The sequence below is a fragment of the Prunus persica genome, chromosome G4, assembly GCF_000346465.2.
Source record: "Prunus persica cultivar Lovell chromosome G4, Prunus_persica_NCBIv2, whole genome shotgun sequence".
Lineage (NCBI taxonomy): Eukaryota > Viridiplantae > Streptophyta > Magnoliopsida > Rosales > Rosaceae > Prunus > Prunus persica.
In genome coordinates, this window is record NC_034012.1 from 11,118,580 (window position 1) to 11,136,595 (window position 18,016).

The 18,016-nt window shown below is 33.4% G+C and overlaps 1 long non-coding RNA gene across 1 annotated transcript; it reads left to right on the forward strand.

Moving 5' to 3' along the window:
* Positions 6,731–7,909, forward strand: LOC109948909. The gene is made up of 2 exons (XR_002271354.1): positions 6,731–7,171; positions 7,318–7,909. It is a non-coding gene; the product is annotated as an uncharacterized LOC109948909 (long non-coding RNA).

The following is an 18,016-nucleotide window of genomic DNA, read 5'->3' on the forward strand; positions in this document are numbered from 1 at the left end:
TTTAGAGGGCCACATTTTAAAACCATATGAATATGTTGTTATGACTATTTGATAATTGCTAATTAGATTTGGTTTCCGCACTGATTTGTATTTGTTGTTTGTTTTCCTTTCCTGTGTGTCCATGTCGTGTTCCATGTCGTGTGTTTGTTTTTTATCTAGCGACAATTAACGTGATAATAATGCTAACCGCCAATTCAAGTGGTGAGTAAAAATGCGTACTTCGAATAAGTTCAATGTAAATGGATAGCAAGGGTGAATGGAGGAGACTTGTCCCTTCCCTTTTGCTGGCATGCTTCGAATAAGTTGAAGGTAAATGGATAGCATCAAAAGGGTGAATGGAGGAGACTTGTCCCTTCCCTTTTGCTGGTTTTTGCCACAGATTCAATGTCTCAAGAAAGAATCTTTGTACAATCTGAGAAGTGGAATTACAAAGTAACTTCCACCTGTCAGGAAAACTGGCAACTTATCCATTTTGAGACTAAATGAGGGATGGCCTTATCTTCTCTGTGGAAAACTAAAGACCTTCCAAAATCTGAAGTGAGAAAAGAAATGTTGATTTGACCTTAATCTCATGACATTAAAGGAGGTTGCCATAAACATCTTGCTAAGACAATAAATGTGGATTGGACCCTAATCCCGATTAGGTTCCCATTAACATCTTCGTAAAAGGTGGATCAATCAAGGTGTTTGTCAATAGGTTACACTTTTCTTAATCCGACTATTTCTTACTCTAGTTCCTTCTCATTCCGATTTCAAATTAATAAACGTTACCTTAAACTCTCTTGTAGTGTAGCTGCATCTCGATGCTTATTTATTACACTTACATCTGTTTTCCAATTAGAATATGTCACATCGACGTATAAATGTTAACAATACTATAATTTGGCAGATATAATACATTGCACAATTATTCAAGACAAATTTCAACCAAAAAAAAAAATACTGAAGCTTCATAACTCTTGTAGTGTGTCATAATCTTCATTTATGCTCAAAGCATACGTGTACGTTACATACACGTGTATGGACCATAAGGAAGCCAAGGTAGCCCTCTAGTTGGCTTGGCACTACTCTAATGGGCCACGTCAAGGCTAGAGTGGAAACTTGTAGAACAAGCATTGCTGATCCATGAGAAACCCTTTTGGACTCAGATCTTTTGACCTAGTATTACAAGTGGCTTGTTCGCTAGTTGTTTGCTTGTAGCTGATATGATTAAGAGAAATAAATTAAATAATGTATGAATCAATCAAATTAAATCTTAAACCTAACTAAACGGTCTATATCGAACAAACAAATATCTCCGATCATTCCTTTCAATTAAACACTTATCAAAAATTATGCACACACTATTGGGGTATATGAATAAAGATGGACCAACTAGTAAAATGACGCAGAAGCCCTTAATAATGTGTCTTGATAATGGATAACTTTTTTTTAGGACCTTTCTTATTGAGATGTGTAATAATATACTAAACTCAAGTACACTACACGAATACTAAGACTCGAGTCTATCACCTTACTTGGGAGAATAATTACTCTAAATCACTATACTAATGAGTCTTTTGCATAATAAATAGTTATTCATTAAGATGAGGGACTGTGAAAATCAAGGTCATACTATATTGGGTTTGTGATTAATGAAAAATAGTATGAAAATGATGATGAATAAAAAAAAAAGTAAAAAAAAAAAACTTTTATTCGGTCAAGTTAATACGGCATGGTTAGGTTCAACCCTTTTGTAGAGTCGTCCTTTTCTACTTTTGTTTTTCATTTTATTCGGTTGTCTTTTTTGTACAAGATTTTTGTTTTTTAAAAAATAACATACACACAAGGAAAATTTCTTTTGAGAGGTTTTTTTTTTTCATGCGTGATTTATTTTTTTGGTACAATAGATTGAGAGCGGGGGTTCACACACAAATATTTAAGCGCGGGGTTTTCGAATCTATTTCCACAAAGGTGGACCCTGGAGGTGAAAGAGCTCAGGAGAAATTATATAGTACAGTAGTACCATGTGGCATTGACAGCTGATACTACGGACTAATGATAAATTGACACTTGTCGTAGCAGTTTTAAAGGGAAGAGAAACTTTTATTTACTGGCAGACGTTACGCCGGCGTTATCTCCACGTTAATTCCAACTTCTGTTTTTCAGACCCACAAGTTCGTTTTTCTTAGCATTCCCTGCAGGTTTCCTCATCTGACAAACAATTTAATCGTTTTGTGTGGCAGAAACTGAATGAATGTCCGTCAAATTTGTATGGAACTGAAGACCTAAAGAGGAGGGGCCATGCTAACCTCATATCATGTTAGACCTTAGAAATTGACTTTTTGTCGTTTCTATTTGTATAGAAATTGACAACCATGCTGTTCTCATAAAGATTTGTCATTCGGTTTTTTTGATCCACTTGCACTATGTAGAAGAACATACGATCTTCAACTTATTTGCGCTTGAAAAAGTTAATGAAAAAAGATTAAAATTAACGGCAACCTAGGGTTTCTTTGTGAGAAGATTAAAAACAAAATAAAAAAAGAGAGAGGGAATTTGGATAAGTAAACTAACAGCACTAAAAGGAGCTAACGTCTGTCAGTAAAGAAAAATTTCTCCCTCCTTTGAAACTGCTATGTCAAATGTCAAATTATTATTAGTCTGTAGTACCAGCTGTCAGTGCCACATGCTACTAACCAACTGGCTCTTCGGCGTGATTAATTACACAACATATACGCAAAGCCCATCTACACTAGGGATGGTTGGGGTTTCGTTATCGCAACTTTTCACTAAAATTGTAAATCGACCAACATTTTGTGATATGATAAAAAGATGAATTATGAATTATGATAAAAAAAGTATGCTCATGCTTAAAAATATTACTGAAATAAGTAGAACTTTCTATCATTGACAATGACAAAACTCATATACGGAGAGAATGAATTTTATTATTAAAAATAAATCAATACAATCCACAATCAAGCTAGAGATAATCTCGACTAACTCACTAATAACAACCTTACAAAATTGTCAGTCACAATTGCATTTCTTGGTCATATGATTACAAGTTCATATCTTGCCAAAAAATAAAAAAAATAAAAGCTAGCCATTCAACGACACTTATGACTAAAATGTAACCACACTTATAAGATATTTATAAAAAAAGGGTTGTTTCTTGAAGCAAGAAACAAATGGATGCACTCAAATTTGACTTTTTCCTAAATCCAAACCCACCTATAGGTTCGTTTGAATACAACTTTTAATCATCTGCATTAAATTAAGGGGAAAAAATAAAAAAAAAAGATTATAAGTTTTAGGCCTGGTCACTTAGTCAAGCAAATGTACGGATCTTACCTTAGGTCGGTCCTCACTTTGAAGGATTTGACATTTTGCCATGAGTGGCTTGTAGTTGTAGTTACTTTAGGATCATCCCCGTCAGATACCAATCAGATGCCAACCAACCATCCACTTCTTCCTCCACATATTAAAGCTGTCGTCCTGCAGTCTTCAGATTTCAATTTAACCGTTGATTCGTTTGCTTGCACGTGTGGTCAACTAGACACTCATGACTTTAATATCTTCCTTTCATTTTCTTTTTCCTTTAAAGCTTTTGATTCAAAGATATTGGAGTAAGATTAGTCGTGCAAGTTTTTACAACATATAGGAACTTGACTTGATGCCTTTTTGTTTGTTTGTTTTCCCTGGAAAAATGACTTGGTTTTCGTTGTGATCTCTTACTAAAAACAAATAAAACAAGAAACTTCAATTCAAGGTGTGATTTAAACTCATTCGATGCCAATATGCGATAGAATCTTATATTCAGGTATGGAAGGATGGATGGTTTGAGGGTATTGATTCGATGCTAAGTCCCAGAAGCATTCATAAAAGTCAACATGTTACCATCCAAACGGAAAAAAAAAACACTTTTTTTATTTTATACAAGAATTCTAAGTTAGTCAAACAAGAAACTTGAAATATTAAATCTCATTATTTTGGAATTCTTTTATGCTTTTCCCCATTCAAACGCCATACAATTATAATGATGTGGAGTTATTGAAACCCATTAGATTAATCCAATAGTTAATTTTTTTAAAATGCGTTGATGCTAAATACAAATTAATTAAACGCGTTAAAATTAGGTGACTCGTATTTGAACGCAAAGCTGAAATGATCCAGAGAGGATGGAACTCAAAACAACCACAACCAATAGGCTTGGTTAAACCAAGCAAAAGCAAACTTCAAACTACAAACTCTCACAGGGATAGCCTCCCCCTTTCCGATTGGGAGAGAGGGTTTTTATGCACTCTGTAAAGACTTACTTTGATTTCTTTTCACCTTTTAATTAGAAAGTATTATTTATCTTCCATGAATGTGTTTGCACCTTGTTCTTATTGCACTAGCTCTCCATCAAATAATGGCGGAAGTATCACTTATGCTTGTCTACTCTTTCACTTTCTTTCTCGGCCAAGCTTTTCCCAAATCCCCATTCGCAAAGCTGAGGTTGACTGCTCTTTGCCCTCTTTAAACTTTTTCAAAAGACTAAAGCTTGAAATGATGTATGCTTTTCTAATTTCTATGGAAGCCCAAAATAATATTGTCTGGTGATCAAGGCCAGGCCCTGTAGCCCATTCCCAAACCTACCCAGTGCTGGTCGACTAGACTTGGGCCTTGTTACAAACATCGTACAAATATGTACCCCAAAACAAATGCAAAAGTCGGCACGATACGGGTTAATTTGACTTAGGTCTCAATCTGCACACCGAACTAGTATAGCGTAATCAAAAGAAGGAAATTGCTAACGACATTAAATTTATGTACCAAATTTACATCACAAATGAGGTGACATATCCCACATCATCACTTCAAATTTAACAAAATTTCCAACATGTACTTTAAAGTAGTTCATTTTTTTAAAAAATAAAACAATAATATTAATTTAACCAAAGCCCAAATAATATTAATTTAACAAAAAGCCCAAACCAAAACCAAAATATCCGACCACTGCCTAAGAATTGCTCCACCACCATTCTATAACCCAAGCAGATCAGATCAGTATCTTCTTTTTTTGCCATAATTCCTTTAATTTCCATTAATTCTTTCTATAGCCTATGTTTTTCCAATAGATGAATAGGAAGTCAAAGCCCTTCCAGACCTTTATCTCTTCCTCATTTACATTAGGGCATGAAAGGATATGAGGCCTGAAGACTAGACTATGGTTGTGGTGGGATTAGGGAAAATATAGGGAAGGTAATATGCAGGGAATGACGCAAAAATATAGGGAAATATGACTTATGATTGTGTCTGTGTTGGAGTTGGAGCTCTATAGTGATGCAACGGAAAAAGGGAGGAGCATTCACAATGGGCTCCTTAAACCACCTCATTAGCTAAAATTTAGGGAGGAATTGAAAAATCCCCCCTCCAACCATGCTCTCTATCCAGCTCTTAAAATAGGGAGACCTCTAGGAGCTTTTAAATCTAAGGAGAGAGAAAGTACTCCTAGTGACTCCCTATAATTAAATGCTTCTATATTTAATATTATTTTAAGCATTTATTTAATGCCAACTATTTTTTATTATTGCTTTTGTGTCTACACTTTATTCAAAAATTGAATTAAAATTTATTAAAAACATTTATGACTCTTTAAACTATGGAGTATGGTCGGAGTTGAAATTTTATAGAGAGCTTCTAAAATAGCTTTCTAGTGTTTTTAGCTAAATTTTAACTAAAAAATAGAGAGCATGATTGTGGATGCTCTAAGAAATTAATTAAAATAATAATAATTTATTTCCTTTTCTAGAAGAAATTAATGACTCCTAAATACATGTTTGAAATTGTGTTTATTTAAAATATGAGTATTTTTGCTCACCACTTTAACTCAAGATCCTCAACACTTGACACGTGTCTATTGACATAACCATGGTTCCATAACTACAAAGTAAATAGTTAATTATGGTTATGCCAATGGACACGTGGTGAGAGTACACCTTGAGTTGAAGTGGTGAGTAAAAATATTTCCATTTAAAAGTGATGATGGGTCATACACTACATCATTTGGGATCCAAATTTGGTGTACCTAGTATTATTGCCAAAAGAAACTAATATGACTAAAATTGAATTGGGGAGATGCTACAATGAGGGTGAAGATGAACCCAAAGGACCAAGAATCAACCCAAAGCTGTGATGGATGAAGAAATTGTCCAAAAAATTCAACGCATGCATTTTCTAATTTAACTGGCAGTGAAGAAATGATTAAGGAATTAGCCCAGAAACCCAATTTCTTCAATTGTCCCAAAATTGAACACATCTTCTAATTTAATTGGGCAGTGAAGAAAGAATTGAGGAATTGCCCATCAATCCAATTCAAATCTCATTCTCCGGTCTGCCAATTCATATTTGAGTTTTGTATTGGTGAAAGGTCCGGAACTTCAAGTCAAATACGTCCATCATTAGTTAACAAGGGAGGGGGGAAAAGACGCAGATCTGGTTTGCCTAAAGAATAAGGTGCAATGGTTGAGTTTTAGTCTAATACATTATAAGGACGTGGACTTATCAAAATCCATTAGATTAATCTAATGATTAAGGTTTTTTAAATGTGTGTAGATGTGTTGATGCTAAATGAAAAGACTTGGAATCCGTCTAATTTGTATTATATTAGGAAAATGATTAATGTGTATTAATATGTGTTGCATATATATATATATATATGCAACACATATTATGACTGTCTTTGCGAAAGAATTTTCTGAAGCAAATCACGTCTATCACACAATCCAGAATCACACTTGTATATCTCAAGCTCCTTCGGAAGTTTGGAGGCCTCCACCAATAATTCTCTATAAAATAAATGTAGCTGGGGCACTCAAAAACGGTGATTCAATTCATAGGGGCATGTGTGGTTGTTAGAAATGAGTGTGGTGACTTTATGGGTAGACCTGGCAATATTGTACACGATCAGTTAATACGACACGAATTCGGATCTGAGTTATCATGTTGTGTTGATATCTTGTTGACCCATTAGCCACACATTAAGTTAACGGGTCGTGTAAATTCGCGAATACCCCTTAACTCGTTAAACTCAGTGAAATTTTTGTAAATTTATATCTTGTTCTTTTCTTTTTTTCTCCTTCTCTTTCTTCTCTTTCTTCTCTTCCTCCCCCATTCCCGCGAGTCTCCCACTGTCTTTCTCTTAGTAAGTTTCTTCTCTTTTCATTATTTTTCTCAGAAACCAAACATAGCTTTCTTTTATGTTCTTCTCTCTCGCTCTCTCACTACACAGTGGTTCTGTATGTGGTTTTTCTTTTTCTTTTTAGTTTTCATTTTTTAAATTCTTAACAGGTGAAACAGGCAGTGTCGTGTGATTCACGAATTGTAACGGGTTGTGTTCGTATTTGACATTTTTCACTCGTTTTCTTATCGTGTCGTGTCAACCCATCAAGAAAAGTAGGTTGACACGAACACGGCACGAACACTGCAAACACGATACGAATGCCGGGTCTATTATGGGTGCACGCATTAAGCCAATCCGAGCCAGTTATGGGGCCAAGCAAACGGAGCTTATGGCTACAATTGAAGGATTGCGTTTTGCTCTTGACATGGACGTATTTGACTTGTGCCATTCTAGAGATGGACGCAAAAGAATGCATAACTGGTATTCTTATGACGGAGTAATGCAATGGAACATATAGTCTTTTACTTGAAGAAGCAAAATGCATATTAAGTAAATTTAGAGTAGCTTTATGTCAATGGTCCCTAAGGATCTGCAATAAGGTGGCACACATCTTGGCTCAATTTGCAATCAGCTTTAATGATTTTGTTTCTTGGATTGAGGAAGCACCTACATGGTTGCTCTCATTTCTTACTCTCTTCTCGAGTTTTTGAATGAAATCTTGATTCTAAAATTATAAATAAAGAATATATATATTATTTATTTATGGTTTTCGTTAGATGAACAATTAATTAATGAAGATTAATCCTCTATTTCGTTAGATGAAATGATTTAGATATACTTTTTAATACCGAGGAAGCAGATAGGTCTTCAATCGAAGTCAGTCATGCTAAACCTCAATTGTTTTTCAAAAGTATCACATTCATAGAAAGAGGGAGGGAAAGCTGACAAAATCTTTATACAAAAGAAGCTAACTTTAATTTATATGTGGCCAGCTTGAAAGGTGCATCCGTGGCGTTGATACTTCTCATCTATTTGATACCATGTATCTTTGCTCTAAAAAGTGGCCAATTTTTTGTCCTCATTTCAAAATTTGGCAAGTGATTGTACTTGACAAGAAATTAATATTTCCAATTTGGCTTTAAAACGACAATTAGTGAAAGCAACCCCCAACTCACAATCTGTCTCGTTCTCTGTATAAGGCTAAGCAAGATTTGGCTACTAACACCACCTTGATTGGCTTTGTTAAGCTCTCTTCCTTGACTTATCAACACACGAAAGATATCTTTAAGCACTAATGCAATCCTTCTCCAATGAGGGATATACTCAACAATTTTTTTGTATGTTACTATTTAGGGGAGAACATATTTTTCATTGTAGTTTTTGTACTTATATTGACTTAATGGTGGTGACCACTTGATTAATACTAATCCGTAAACAAAACCAGATGGAGGGCCAGCATTTTTGAATTTTTGAGTCAAGAAACAAACATTACAAAGAAGATCCTCGAGGGATATTTACACCATATAAATCACAATATATATACTCTATGTAAAACATTCATTGGAAAATTTCGAAACCAAATACACGTAGCTGAAGAAACATGATCACGTTTAAACATGCTTTTAAATATACATAAAATTTAAACATCAAGGCTCAAATAAAATTATACTCAAACAACATGAATGTAAAATGTAATTTACAAATATTTATATTTATATATGTATGCATACTGCAAATATAGTATAATGTCTCTTGTTTATAGATGTATGAAAGTGTGTGACATATCAACATAAATACAATTTATACATGGAAATTAGCTGTCGTGACAATGGGATTTCGATCGAGCTGTCTCTCTCCAAATACTGAAAGCCAAATCACAGAAATGAATTATTGTCCAAATTAATCAGACCCAACTGTCATTATAACAGGCTGTGATTTCTTAAGATTAACGTGATATGACATGCTAAGAGATCGTAGGATATTTATCAGGAAGATGACACATTTTGTTGATTGGATAAAAGATTTTATATGGAGAAAAAGAGAAAATACACAAGAGTTTGTGAGACTAATCCTTCTATTTTAAGCTCACAATTCTGGAATTGATTTGATTGATCGAAATAATATCGTCTCCTTTCAACAAAGAAATTTTTTAAAAAATAAAAATTAGGGCACTTATAATTTGTATCGTTGCATGGTGAGTACTTATGGATAATGTTGAGAGAATTGGGGTGTTTATTAAGAGTGGTGTTAAACGAATCCTAAAATTAACTGAGTACACCTTACTACTAAAGTATTTATTGCATTACTAATTTACCTTAATATAAAATAACCAAAAAGAATATATGGAATTGTAAAATAAACATAATTTTAATAAGTACATCATACTCATCATATTCAAACCTAATCAAACGTAGAGAAATTTTCGTATTACTTGATGTCCACATCAACGCATGCGCTCTTTTAGAAAAGCCAGACACAGTTCAAATGTCCACAGTCCTGCTAAAGTGGTTCCCATTAAAAGAAGCCGTCTCTGTGTATATATCCATATGTTGAATATATGCATCTTGTGTTGTCAATGTAACAATCAATGTTTTTAGTGTTGCTCTTTGTATTATTTTCTTTTCGCACCTTTATTTTCTTAAGGCTTGTTTTTTCCAAGTTTCAAAGGTTTGTACATGTATTTTGTATTTTTGGTTGAATCCGTTTTGAGTTTTCAATGTGTAAACTTGGGACGGTTTCAAAAAAGAAAAAAGCAAACCAAGTAGTTTCGATTTGGTTTGGTACTAACTTGTAAATCCAGTTTTGTTAAAGGGGCACTTATTCCAAGTTGTGGAGTGATATTTACAAGTCAGATGTAGTCACTTTCGCAATCTAGATTAAGCTTTAGCTCATGGCATCCAATAATTTAGTGTATGTTGTGCGGCCCTGCCTTTTTATGTAATGCGTTCACCTAGTGTTTGTTTTAACTAAGAGAAATTCACTATTATACTCAATATAGGAGTTCAAATTATTTATAAAAAAAAACTTATAAAAAATGGATTTTAGAAGCACACCTAAAGCCCATTACAATATAACAAAAAGGCTTATAACTTTTTTTAAATTCAACCTCAAAACCTCACAAAAAAGCCCAAAACACTCTATAAGGCATCATTAATAATCAAAATTAAATTCTCTATATTATTAATACTAAGAATAGGTATATCACTAAATATCTTTTTAAGTATTTTGGTTTATTTATTCTAGTTTTTATGTGTTTGAGCTCCTATGAATTTTATGACAAAATGGATTGATGTATTTTTCCTATATCTTGGTCATAGCGAAGTTAGTGATGGTTGAGTAGTTGCTTCAATCTAGTAGACGATTATCCTTTTCTCCTAGCTTATGGAGTGGGGTTGTGTAGGAAAAAGAGTAATTTAGTTTAGAATTGGTATTAGGATGTTGTGTGATAGAATGTATTAAGGTGTATCAGGGATATTTGTGGTAGTTAAATAGGGTATATTTAGTTTATTTTAAATTTTAATTAAAATATTAAAATATACTTAATTAATTTTAGAATTCGTTTAGCAGCACTCTTTATTAATTAGCTAGCCTGTTGAAGCCTCACATACATCAGGCATGATGCATGTGCATGCTATATATGTTGCTAGCTAGGTATTCATCGAACTTAAGAAATTAACAAATTCAAGAAAGCACTCATTAAATGGATTAACTAAACATCAACTGCAAAAATATATATGATTCGTAATAGAAATAATTATTATGTGAACATCCTACTCAAAATCAATTAGCAAAAGGACGAACGTCTTAACTCTTTATAAGCCCTTGCAATGTTCTTAACTTTTCAATGTGAGATAATTCTTCACATCCTCACAAGCTCCTTCAAGTGTGACGAAATTTAAAGCGTACAATTTAACTAAGTGACATAGAGCACGTTTAGCTGTTGGACTTCACACGTGAGCGAACCTAAATATGATACTATAACCCTTCATTTGGATGAGAAAAAATCACTCGGAATTTAGCTAAAAGTCGGGAATTTAAGAGGAGAAATTGATAATTCCCTTGTATGGCAACTTAAGCGCGGAATTCTAAAAGTCAGGAATTTAAGAGGAGAAATTGATAATTCCCTTGTATGGCAACTTAAGCGCGGAATTCATTAAATGACGCACTAAAAAAAATCGTGAAAATTGAGGCATCAAATTTCCGAGTTTAATTTTCACCAAAATAGGCGTCATTTCATAATTTCCATAGTGCGGGAGTTCATATTTTCTAGTGTGCCAAAACTTACATAAAAAAACAGCACCAAACTTTTCGTTTAAAAAAAAAAAAACAATGCCAAAATGTATTTCACAATTATTGTTTGTACAATGATCTCTTTTATGGTTACGCTAGTACAATGGTATTATGATAATTTTCGTTTTAAAGAGCCTTCACATGATTGGGATGAAGAAATGCAATCTTATTTGAATCGTATGTACAATGGAAAAGAAGTTGATTGTATTGATCAATTCTGAATTAGCAAAAGTGCATTCAAAAAGTTATGTCGAATTTTAGAAGAAAATGGTGTGTTGGTTCGAACAAGAAATATTTCAATTGAAGAATTTGTAGCAATATTTTTAAAAATAATTGCTCACAACTTGAAATATAGATTCATTGGTTTTGACTATTACCATTCAATCGAAACAATTAGTCGGCAATTTAACAGAGTCTTATATGCAATGATGAGAATTAATGAAGAATATGTAAAATTCCAGCCAAATACTGTTGGGAGTTTTGAAAGAAGCAAATGGCAATGCTTTGAGGTACTTATATAACTAGGAAAAAAAATGATTTTTATTTTATTTTTCAACTAGGTATTTCAAGTTTCATACTTATATTGTTTTATATTTCATGTTTAGAATTGTCTTGGGGCACTTGATGAAACTCACATTTCGGTAACAGTGCCGACGGAAGAAAGACCAAGATATCGAAATATTTAGTTTTTGTCATTTACAATTTACATGAGCTATCCAAATATTGAAATTTTTAATTTCTGTCATTTACAAAATTTGACGTACATAAATCCAAACACTGAAATCTTCAATTGTCAGAAATTCAAATGACGGAAATCTAAATTCCGCCATTTTAGAGTTCTATGTAATTTGCAGTTCCTTCATCCAAACGGAGACTAATAGAATTTGAGCATCTAACTCAAAATCAATTGACAATGAAGAAAGTGACTCAACTACAATCACGAGCCCTTTCCCCCCTAAACATATACATGGTACCGACCAAAAATCTATATGTTACGCTGTCAGCTCATTGTTTGCCCTTAATATTTGGATTCATAGTATATGCGGCATTTACATCTCTATCTGTGATAATGATCTCTCGCGTAAGCATCATGTTGCGGCAATAATTTTTTGGCAGAAAATATATACCAATCCGATAACACCCATGATACTTTTGGAATATCGTTTTACTGACATCAACCATGCATATATTTGACTACTGGATGTGCAATCAAAATTACACCATCTAGCTTGCTTGCACATATATATATATATATATATATATATATTTGTGTGTGAGTGTGAGAAGCATTAGTGATGACAAAGTGCACGTCACAAATCAACCAAGAAATAATTCCACCACATGGTTAAAAATGCTGCAAATTTAAAACCATGCGAGTTTTTAGAAGGGTTTTCTAAAAGGTGGTCGAAAGTTGGTCGCTGCAAGTCATTTAGGCCAGTTAAAAGGTGATGCATGCAACGCACAGAAGAATCTTGTTGTCAAAGAAAGCTAAATCCATCCATGCTTTCGTATGTGAGCAACTTGGAAACGCAAACCCACAAGCCAGATGGATAAGCCCTGGCTTCGATTTTACAGTGTGAAAATGATGGGTTACAAAAAGCAAATGAGATTTACGATAAAGTTTTAAGGGCCATCGTTTTTGCACGTTGTACTTTGAAGCCCTCACACATGCACTTTGCAAAATTTGGTTTGCTCCACCCAACTTATGCGATTACGTGTGGTTTGAATAATAATTTATGCTAACTTACAGAGAGGCTAGCCAGTTTTCCTTCACATGTCAGAGGTCATGCAATTGTGGCTTTGCCCAAGTCTGTTAGAGGAGGAGGAGGAAATTAGGCCTGTTATGTGGAATATTGCTCGACCTTATCATATAATAAACATGTTTGGCAAAAGCAGCCCTCATCCTCACAATTTGTAATAATCTCCCTTGGGATGGTTTGGTATGTTATGTGCCTAGTGATCAAAACTTCCACTAGACATGATAAATCTAGGGCTAGTATAGTTTTTACATTCACTTTCTCTCTCCCACACCCTACAATTTTCTCTTCTTCTTTACCTATATATTGCAATTTCCATAACATTGTCTAACCCAGTAAAAAATGACCTTGATTTGTAGACCAGTAGTTTCAGGCGAATCCCAGTTCCATCACATTGTAAAAACTTATTACATGTGCACATTCATAACCTGTGCATGATGTTTCTAGATTGACTGAATCTGAGTGAAATGTGTGGCAAGTGTAATACTTTTCCTAAGTGTCAAAACATAAGTATTATGTGATAACTACATCAATCCATTAATTAAGTAAATCAACGGCAACAACAACGTCTAATTACAAAATTTTAAATTGCAATTAATTAATGATCCTTTTCTCTTTCATTAAACACTTGCTAATTTATACAATAATTGATTCAATCATACAACATCCCAACAAAGTAGACCTGTTAGCCAGCTAGGTGTTGTTGAAAGATGATTATAGCTTATTTTGTTTAAGCATCTTGCACAAGTCATTCGTATCATAATCAGAAGCATTGAAATGATCACGGGTCATACATGAAAGCACTTTCTGCACATGTACATTTACTCTTTTCCCACTGCTTAAAGATAAAGGTCAAGTTAGGCTTACCCTGACCGAGAGAGGAAAAAATTGACCTGATACCACAATTATTTGATATATATGTACATGCATGGCAGCATTGACTTAAACCCTATCGACCTCATAAAGTTCACATGGACAACAATAATAACAACCTACCCACCATGTTCTAAAGCTTTCGTATTTTATATATACAGTTATTCTCTTACGCGGAGATTCAGATTTAATTATTGAATGTACGCTATTATAAATATAAAAAAAAAATATGAAAGGATAAAAGAAATACATGATATGGTATCCACACAGTAATAATGTCAAGACGTCCACATAGGAAAAAACCTGTATATATTTCTGAGTTCTTTTCAATATTGTTAACTTCTTAATTAATTAATACATTGAAAACTAATACATGAATGGCTTTTTGTGTTTCAAGAAATTAAAGTGTATGTGGTGTGGCTGAAATTTAACCAGAGGGCTCGATCCACAAGCAAGACTGGAGAGTGAGATGCTTGGGGCATGATGTTTTGGGTAGTGACAAGGTTTGCTCAACTTTCAGAGCGGTTTTAGACAGAAATATGGTGCCGGCAGGAAATATTTGCCTTCTATGGCAACCCCTATGCTTCACTGTTGAGAAATTTTGTTGGGCCGTTCTGTACGACAACTATTCAAGCAACTTTAGGCTTGTCACTTGTATTGTACTTACAAATATAAACATAAAATTGATATCTTTTTGCTAGTGGGGTCTCATTTGTACTTTCATATATATGTCAAGGTGATTGATTTTAGATTTTATTATTATTAATATATTATTATTTGTTGTACGTGTGTGGCTAGAAAGGATTGATTTTGGTTGTTGGTAGTGATGGTTTACTATGTATTAATTTGTTAAACAAGTAATCATTTCTTGTCACTCATGGTATTAAGCAAGGGGAATCTTTTCTTGTCACTGATTTGTGACACCAAGCGAGCAGCAATATTTTCATATTTCACTCTCTTCTATAGTTATATATATAGAGCTTCTATTATTTGAGGAATACCCTTCGAGGGTCCACTCCGTATTGTATTTTATTAATCCAAACTATCTATTTTTTATATAATCATTCAAATATTATCTCTACAAAAAATTACTTGAATCCGATATCATTTGACCACTCAATTGAGTTATTGAAATTTTAGTACTTTTTAAAGTATCGTGTTCATTGATTTTGTAGGACACAGTTGGATATCAAAACTGTTTCCGATTTGTCTAATTTTTTACAAAGATGATTTATGAATTTAGACTTAAAAAATAGATGGTTTGGATCGTTGAAAAAAAATTCGTAAAAGACCCTAAGGGGTGTCCCTCAATGAAAAAGGACTATATATATATACACACATAGAAATCTAGGTGCGTTTAATTCGACATATAAAACAGAGGAGATCAACATCAATCAAGAAGAAATCTCGGTGCGTACATAGAAATCTAGCTTAAACTACGTACACCACATGAGTAAAACAAGGTTATTATAATGTTGAGTTTAAAGAGTGAATGATAAACATAAATCTAATTAACCAAAATGTGGGTTTATACATGACAAGCTTATAGCATGTTCAATTCAATTATGTGGGTTAGGAGTTCGGATATATATTGGATCGATTTTATCAAAAATCGCAACATAATCAATTATAATATTATAATTTGGTTTGGTTTGGTTCGATTTTAATAAAATTTATTAGAGAAATCAAATCAAATTAAATCAAACCAAACCAATGTTTGACGGGTCAGTTCATGCAGTTTGAGCCTAAGCTAAGCCTAATATGTTTATCTTTGCATTTTTTTTCAACTATATTAGCCTAATTGCAATATAATTTTTTATATATAACCACCTAGGTATTTTTCATTTTTCAACACATCAAAACATCATAAAGTTCAACATCATAACTAATATAGTTACAACCCAAAGATCATCAAATTAAACATTCTTATATAATTACTAGTTATAAATATCTCAAAGTAGCTGATCCGTTCGGTTTAAGTTAGTTCGTTCTCTCTTTCTCAATTTCTAAACACCCTCCCAAAAATAAAAAAACAAGAATACAAAAGCAAAACAAAAAAGAAGGAGCACATTGTATGTTCCTCAAGGACCCACTTAAATTTAGTTATTTCACATCAACAGAGAATCTAGTTGGTGTGTGATTAATTAAGACTGATTAAGATGATCAAAATGAAGAGGGTGTAGCTGAGGCACAGTACATGCCACTAGTGTGATTCACTAGTACTTCTCTTTCAAAGTGTGAGACTTTTTCGACCCAAAGAAAAAACAAAAAGGAAAAGAAAAAGTGGGGACCTTGTGTCTACATTTTATACGTTGTGTGAGTGTGAACGAGTGAGTGGAGGTGTGAGAATTAATTTTAAGATGCAAGATGTGATTGTGTGATGTTAAGATTTGCTCCACCTGACCTGAGATGATATAAGTAAATGGATGGCCCAAGAAGTGACATGCACTGGGACCCTTGGGTTGTTCATGGAACCAGCATTGCGACCCCACCCAGCACACTCACCCTTCATGATTTTGGCCCACACCACAACCAATGGAGTTCTTGAGCCAGATATCACTGCTTGTTTTGGTTGGCAGTCAAAGACTACTTTAAGCTCGAGCTATGGCTCACGCAGCAGGTCAAGAACCCAAAACATACTGGAAATTATATATATAAGTACTGCTCGAAGCATTTGTTGAGAGCGTGAATTCCACGAGAATTAACGTTTTGCATGACAGTTGAAATTATCTTCGATTTTTCTATTTATTGTCAATTGATTTTGAATTAGATGTTCATATTTTAATATAATATCGGCGTCACACATACTTTTATGTTACTTGATAAGTGTTGTACACGTGAGGGTTATTGAGAGTGTAAATCCAGCATCAAAGAATTACATGGAGAATCCCAAATTAATCACTGCTTTCAAATATTAATCTAACTCATCAAAAGGCTTATAACATACCACAAAGCCAAGGATGTGCAAAATAATTGGTAATAATTAAGGGCTTAATTGGTAGTACCAAATTCATAATATTCCAATTAATACTCTGAAAGGTTATAATTTACTGAACTTTTTCTTCCAGAAAACACATCAATTGCAAAAGAGACTCGTGGGGTGTGATTTATGATATCTTAACACGATCTGAGCCCATGATACATACTATTATTATTGCAGATTTTGGATTGACATGCCCTCATGTGCACATCACAAGACTACAATTGTTTACATGACACCAATTTGGTACAATTTTTCATTCCGCATTCATGTCATTAGCACGTGGGTCACATTCTTGGAATTTATTGATTAAAATTTGGAAAATACTTCCTTCTTTATCAGGTAAGTAGGAGCTCCTACATTCCTGTCAATAGCAGTATGATATGTGTGCATGAGTTTTTCTTTTTGTGTTTTTTAGGATTTATTTTTGTATATACGTCAAACTGTATTCTGGATATTATCGATATCGATAAAAATTGAATAAAAACCATGGAAATTGTAAGAAAAACTTGAAAATTTTTATTGAAACTTTGGAGGATGTTTATTTCGTCAATTATCTATTAATTTATTACAAAAAATTGGAAGGAAATGCATTGCATGATGGGTTTAATTGATTTAAGTTGATTATATAACAAGTTGACAAACACTGTGAGTGTAGAAAATATGTACTAATTAATGAAAGAAGATTAAACACACCATAATAATTTATATATAATGATTTACTACAATATTTTATACTTTATACATTGCATGGTAAGATATTACATGAGTGACTTAGTACCACATAGAGTTCCTCTTTGCGTATTATCTCAAAAACATAAGCAACATGGTGGTTAAGGCGTTGGATGAGTGAAATGGCAGGGGTTCGAATTCCCTTTGCGTCTGTGCTTTGTGTTTTTTTTTCTTTCATTTTTTCCATTACATCGATATGTTCAATATTTTTAATATTATAGCGATATTTTGACA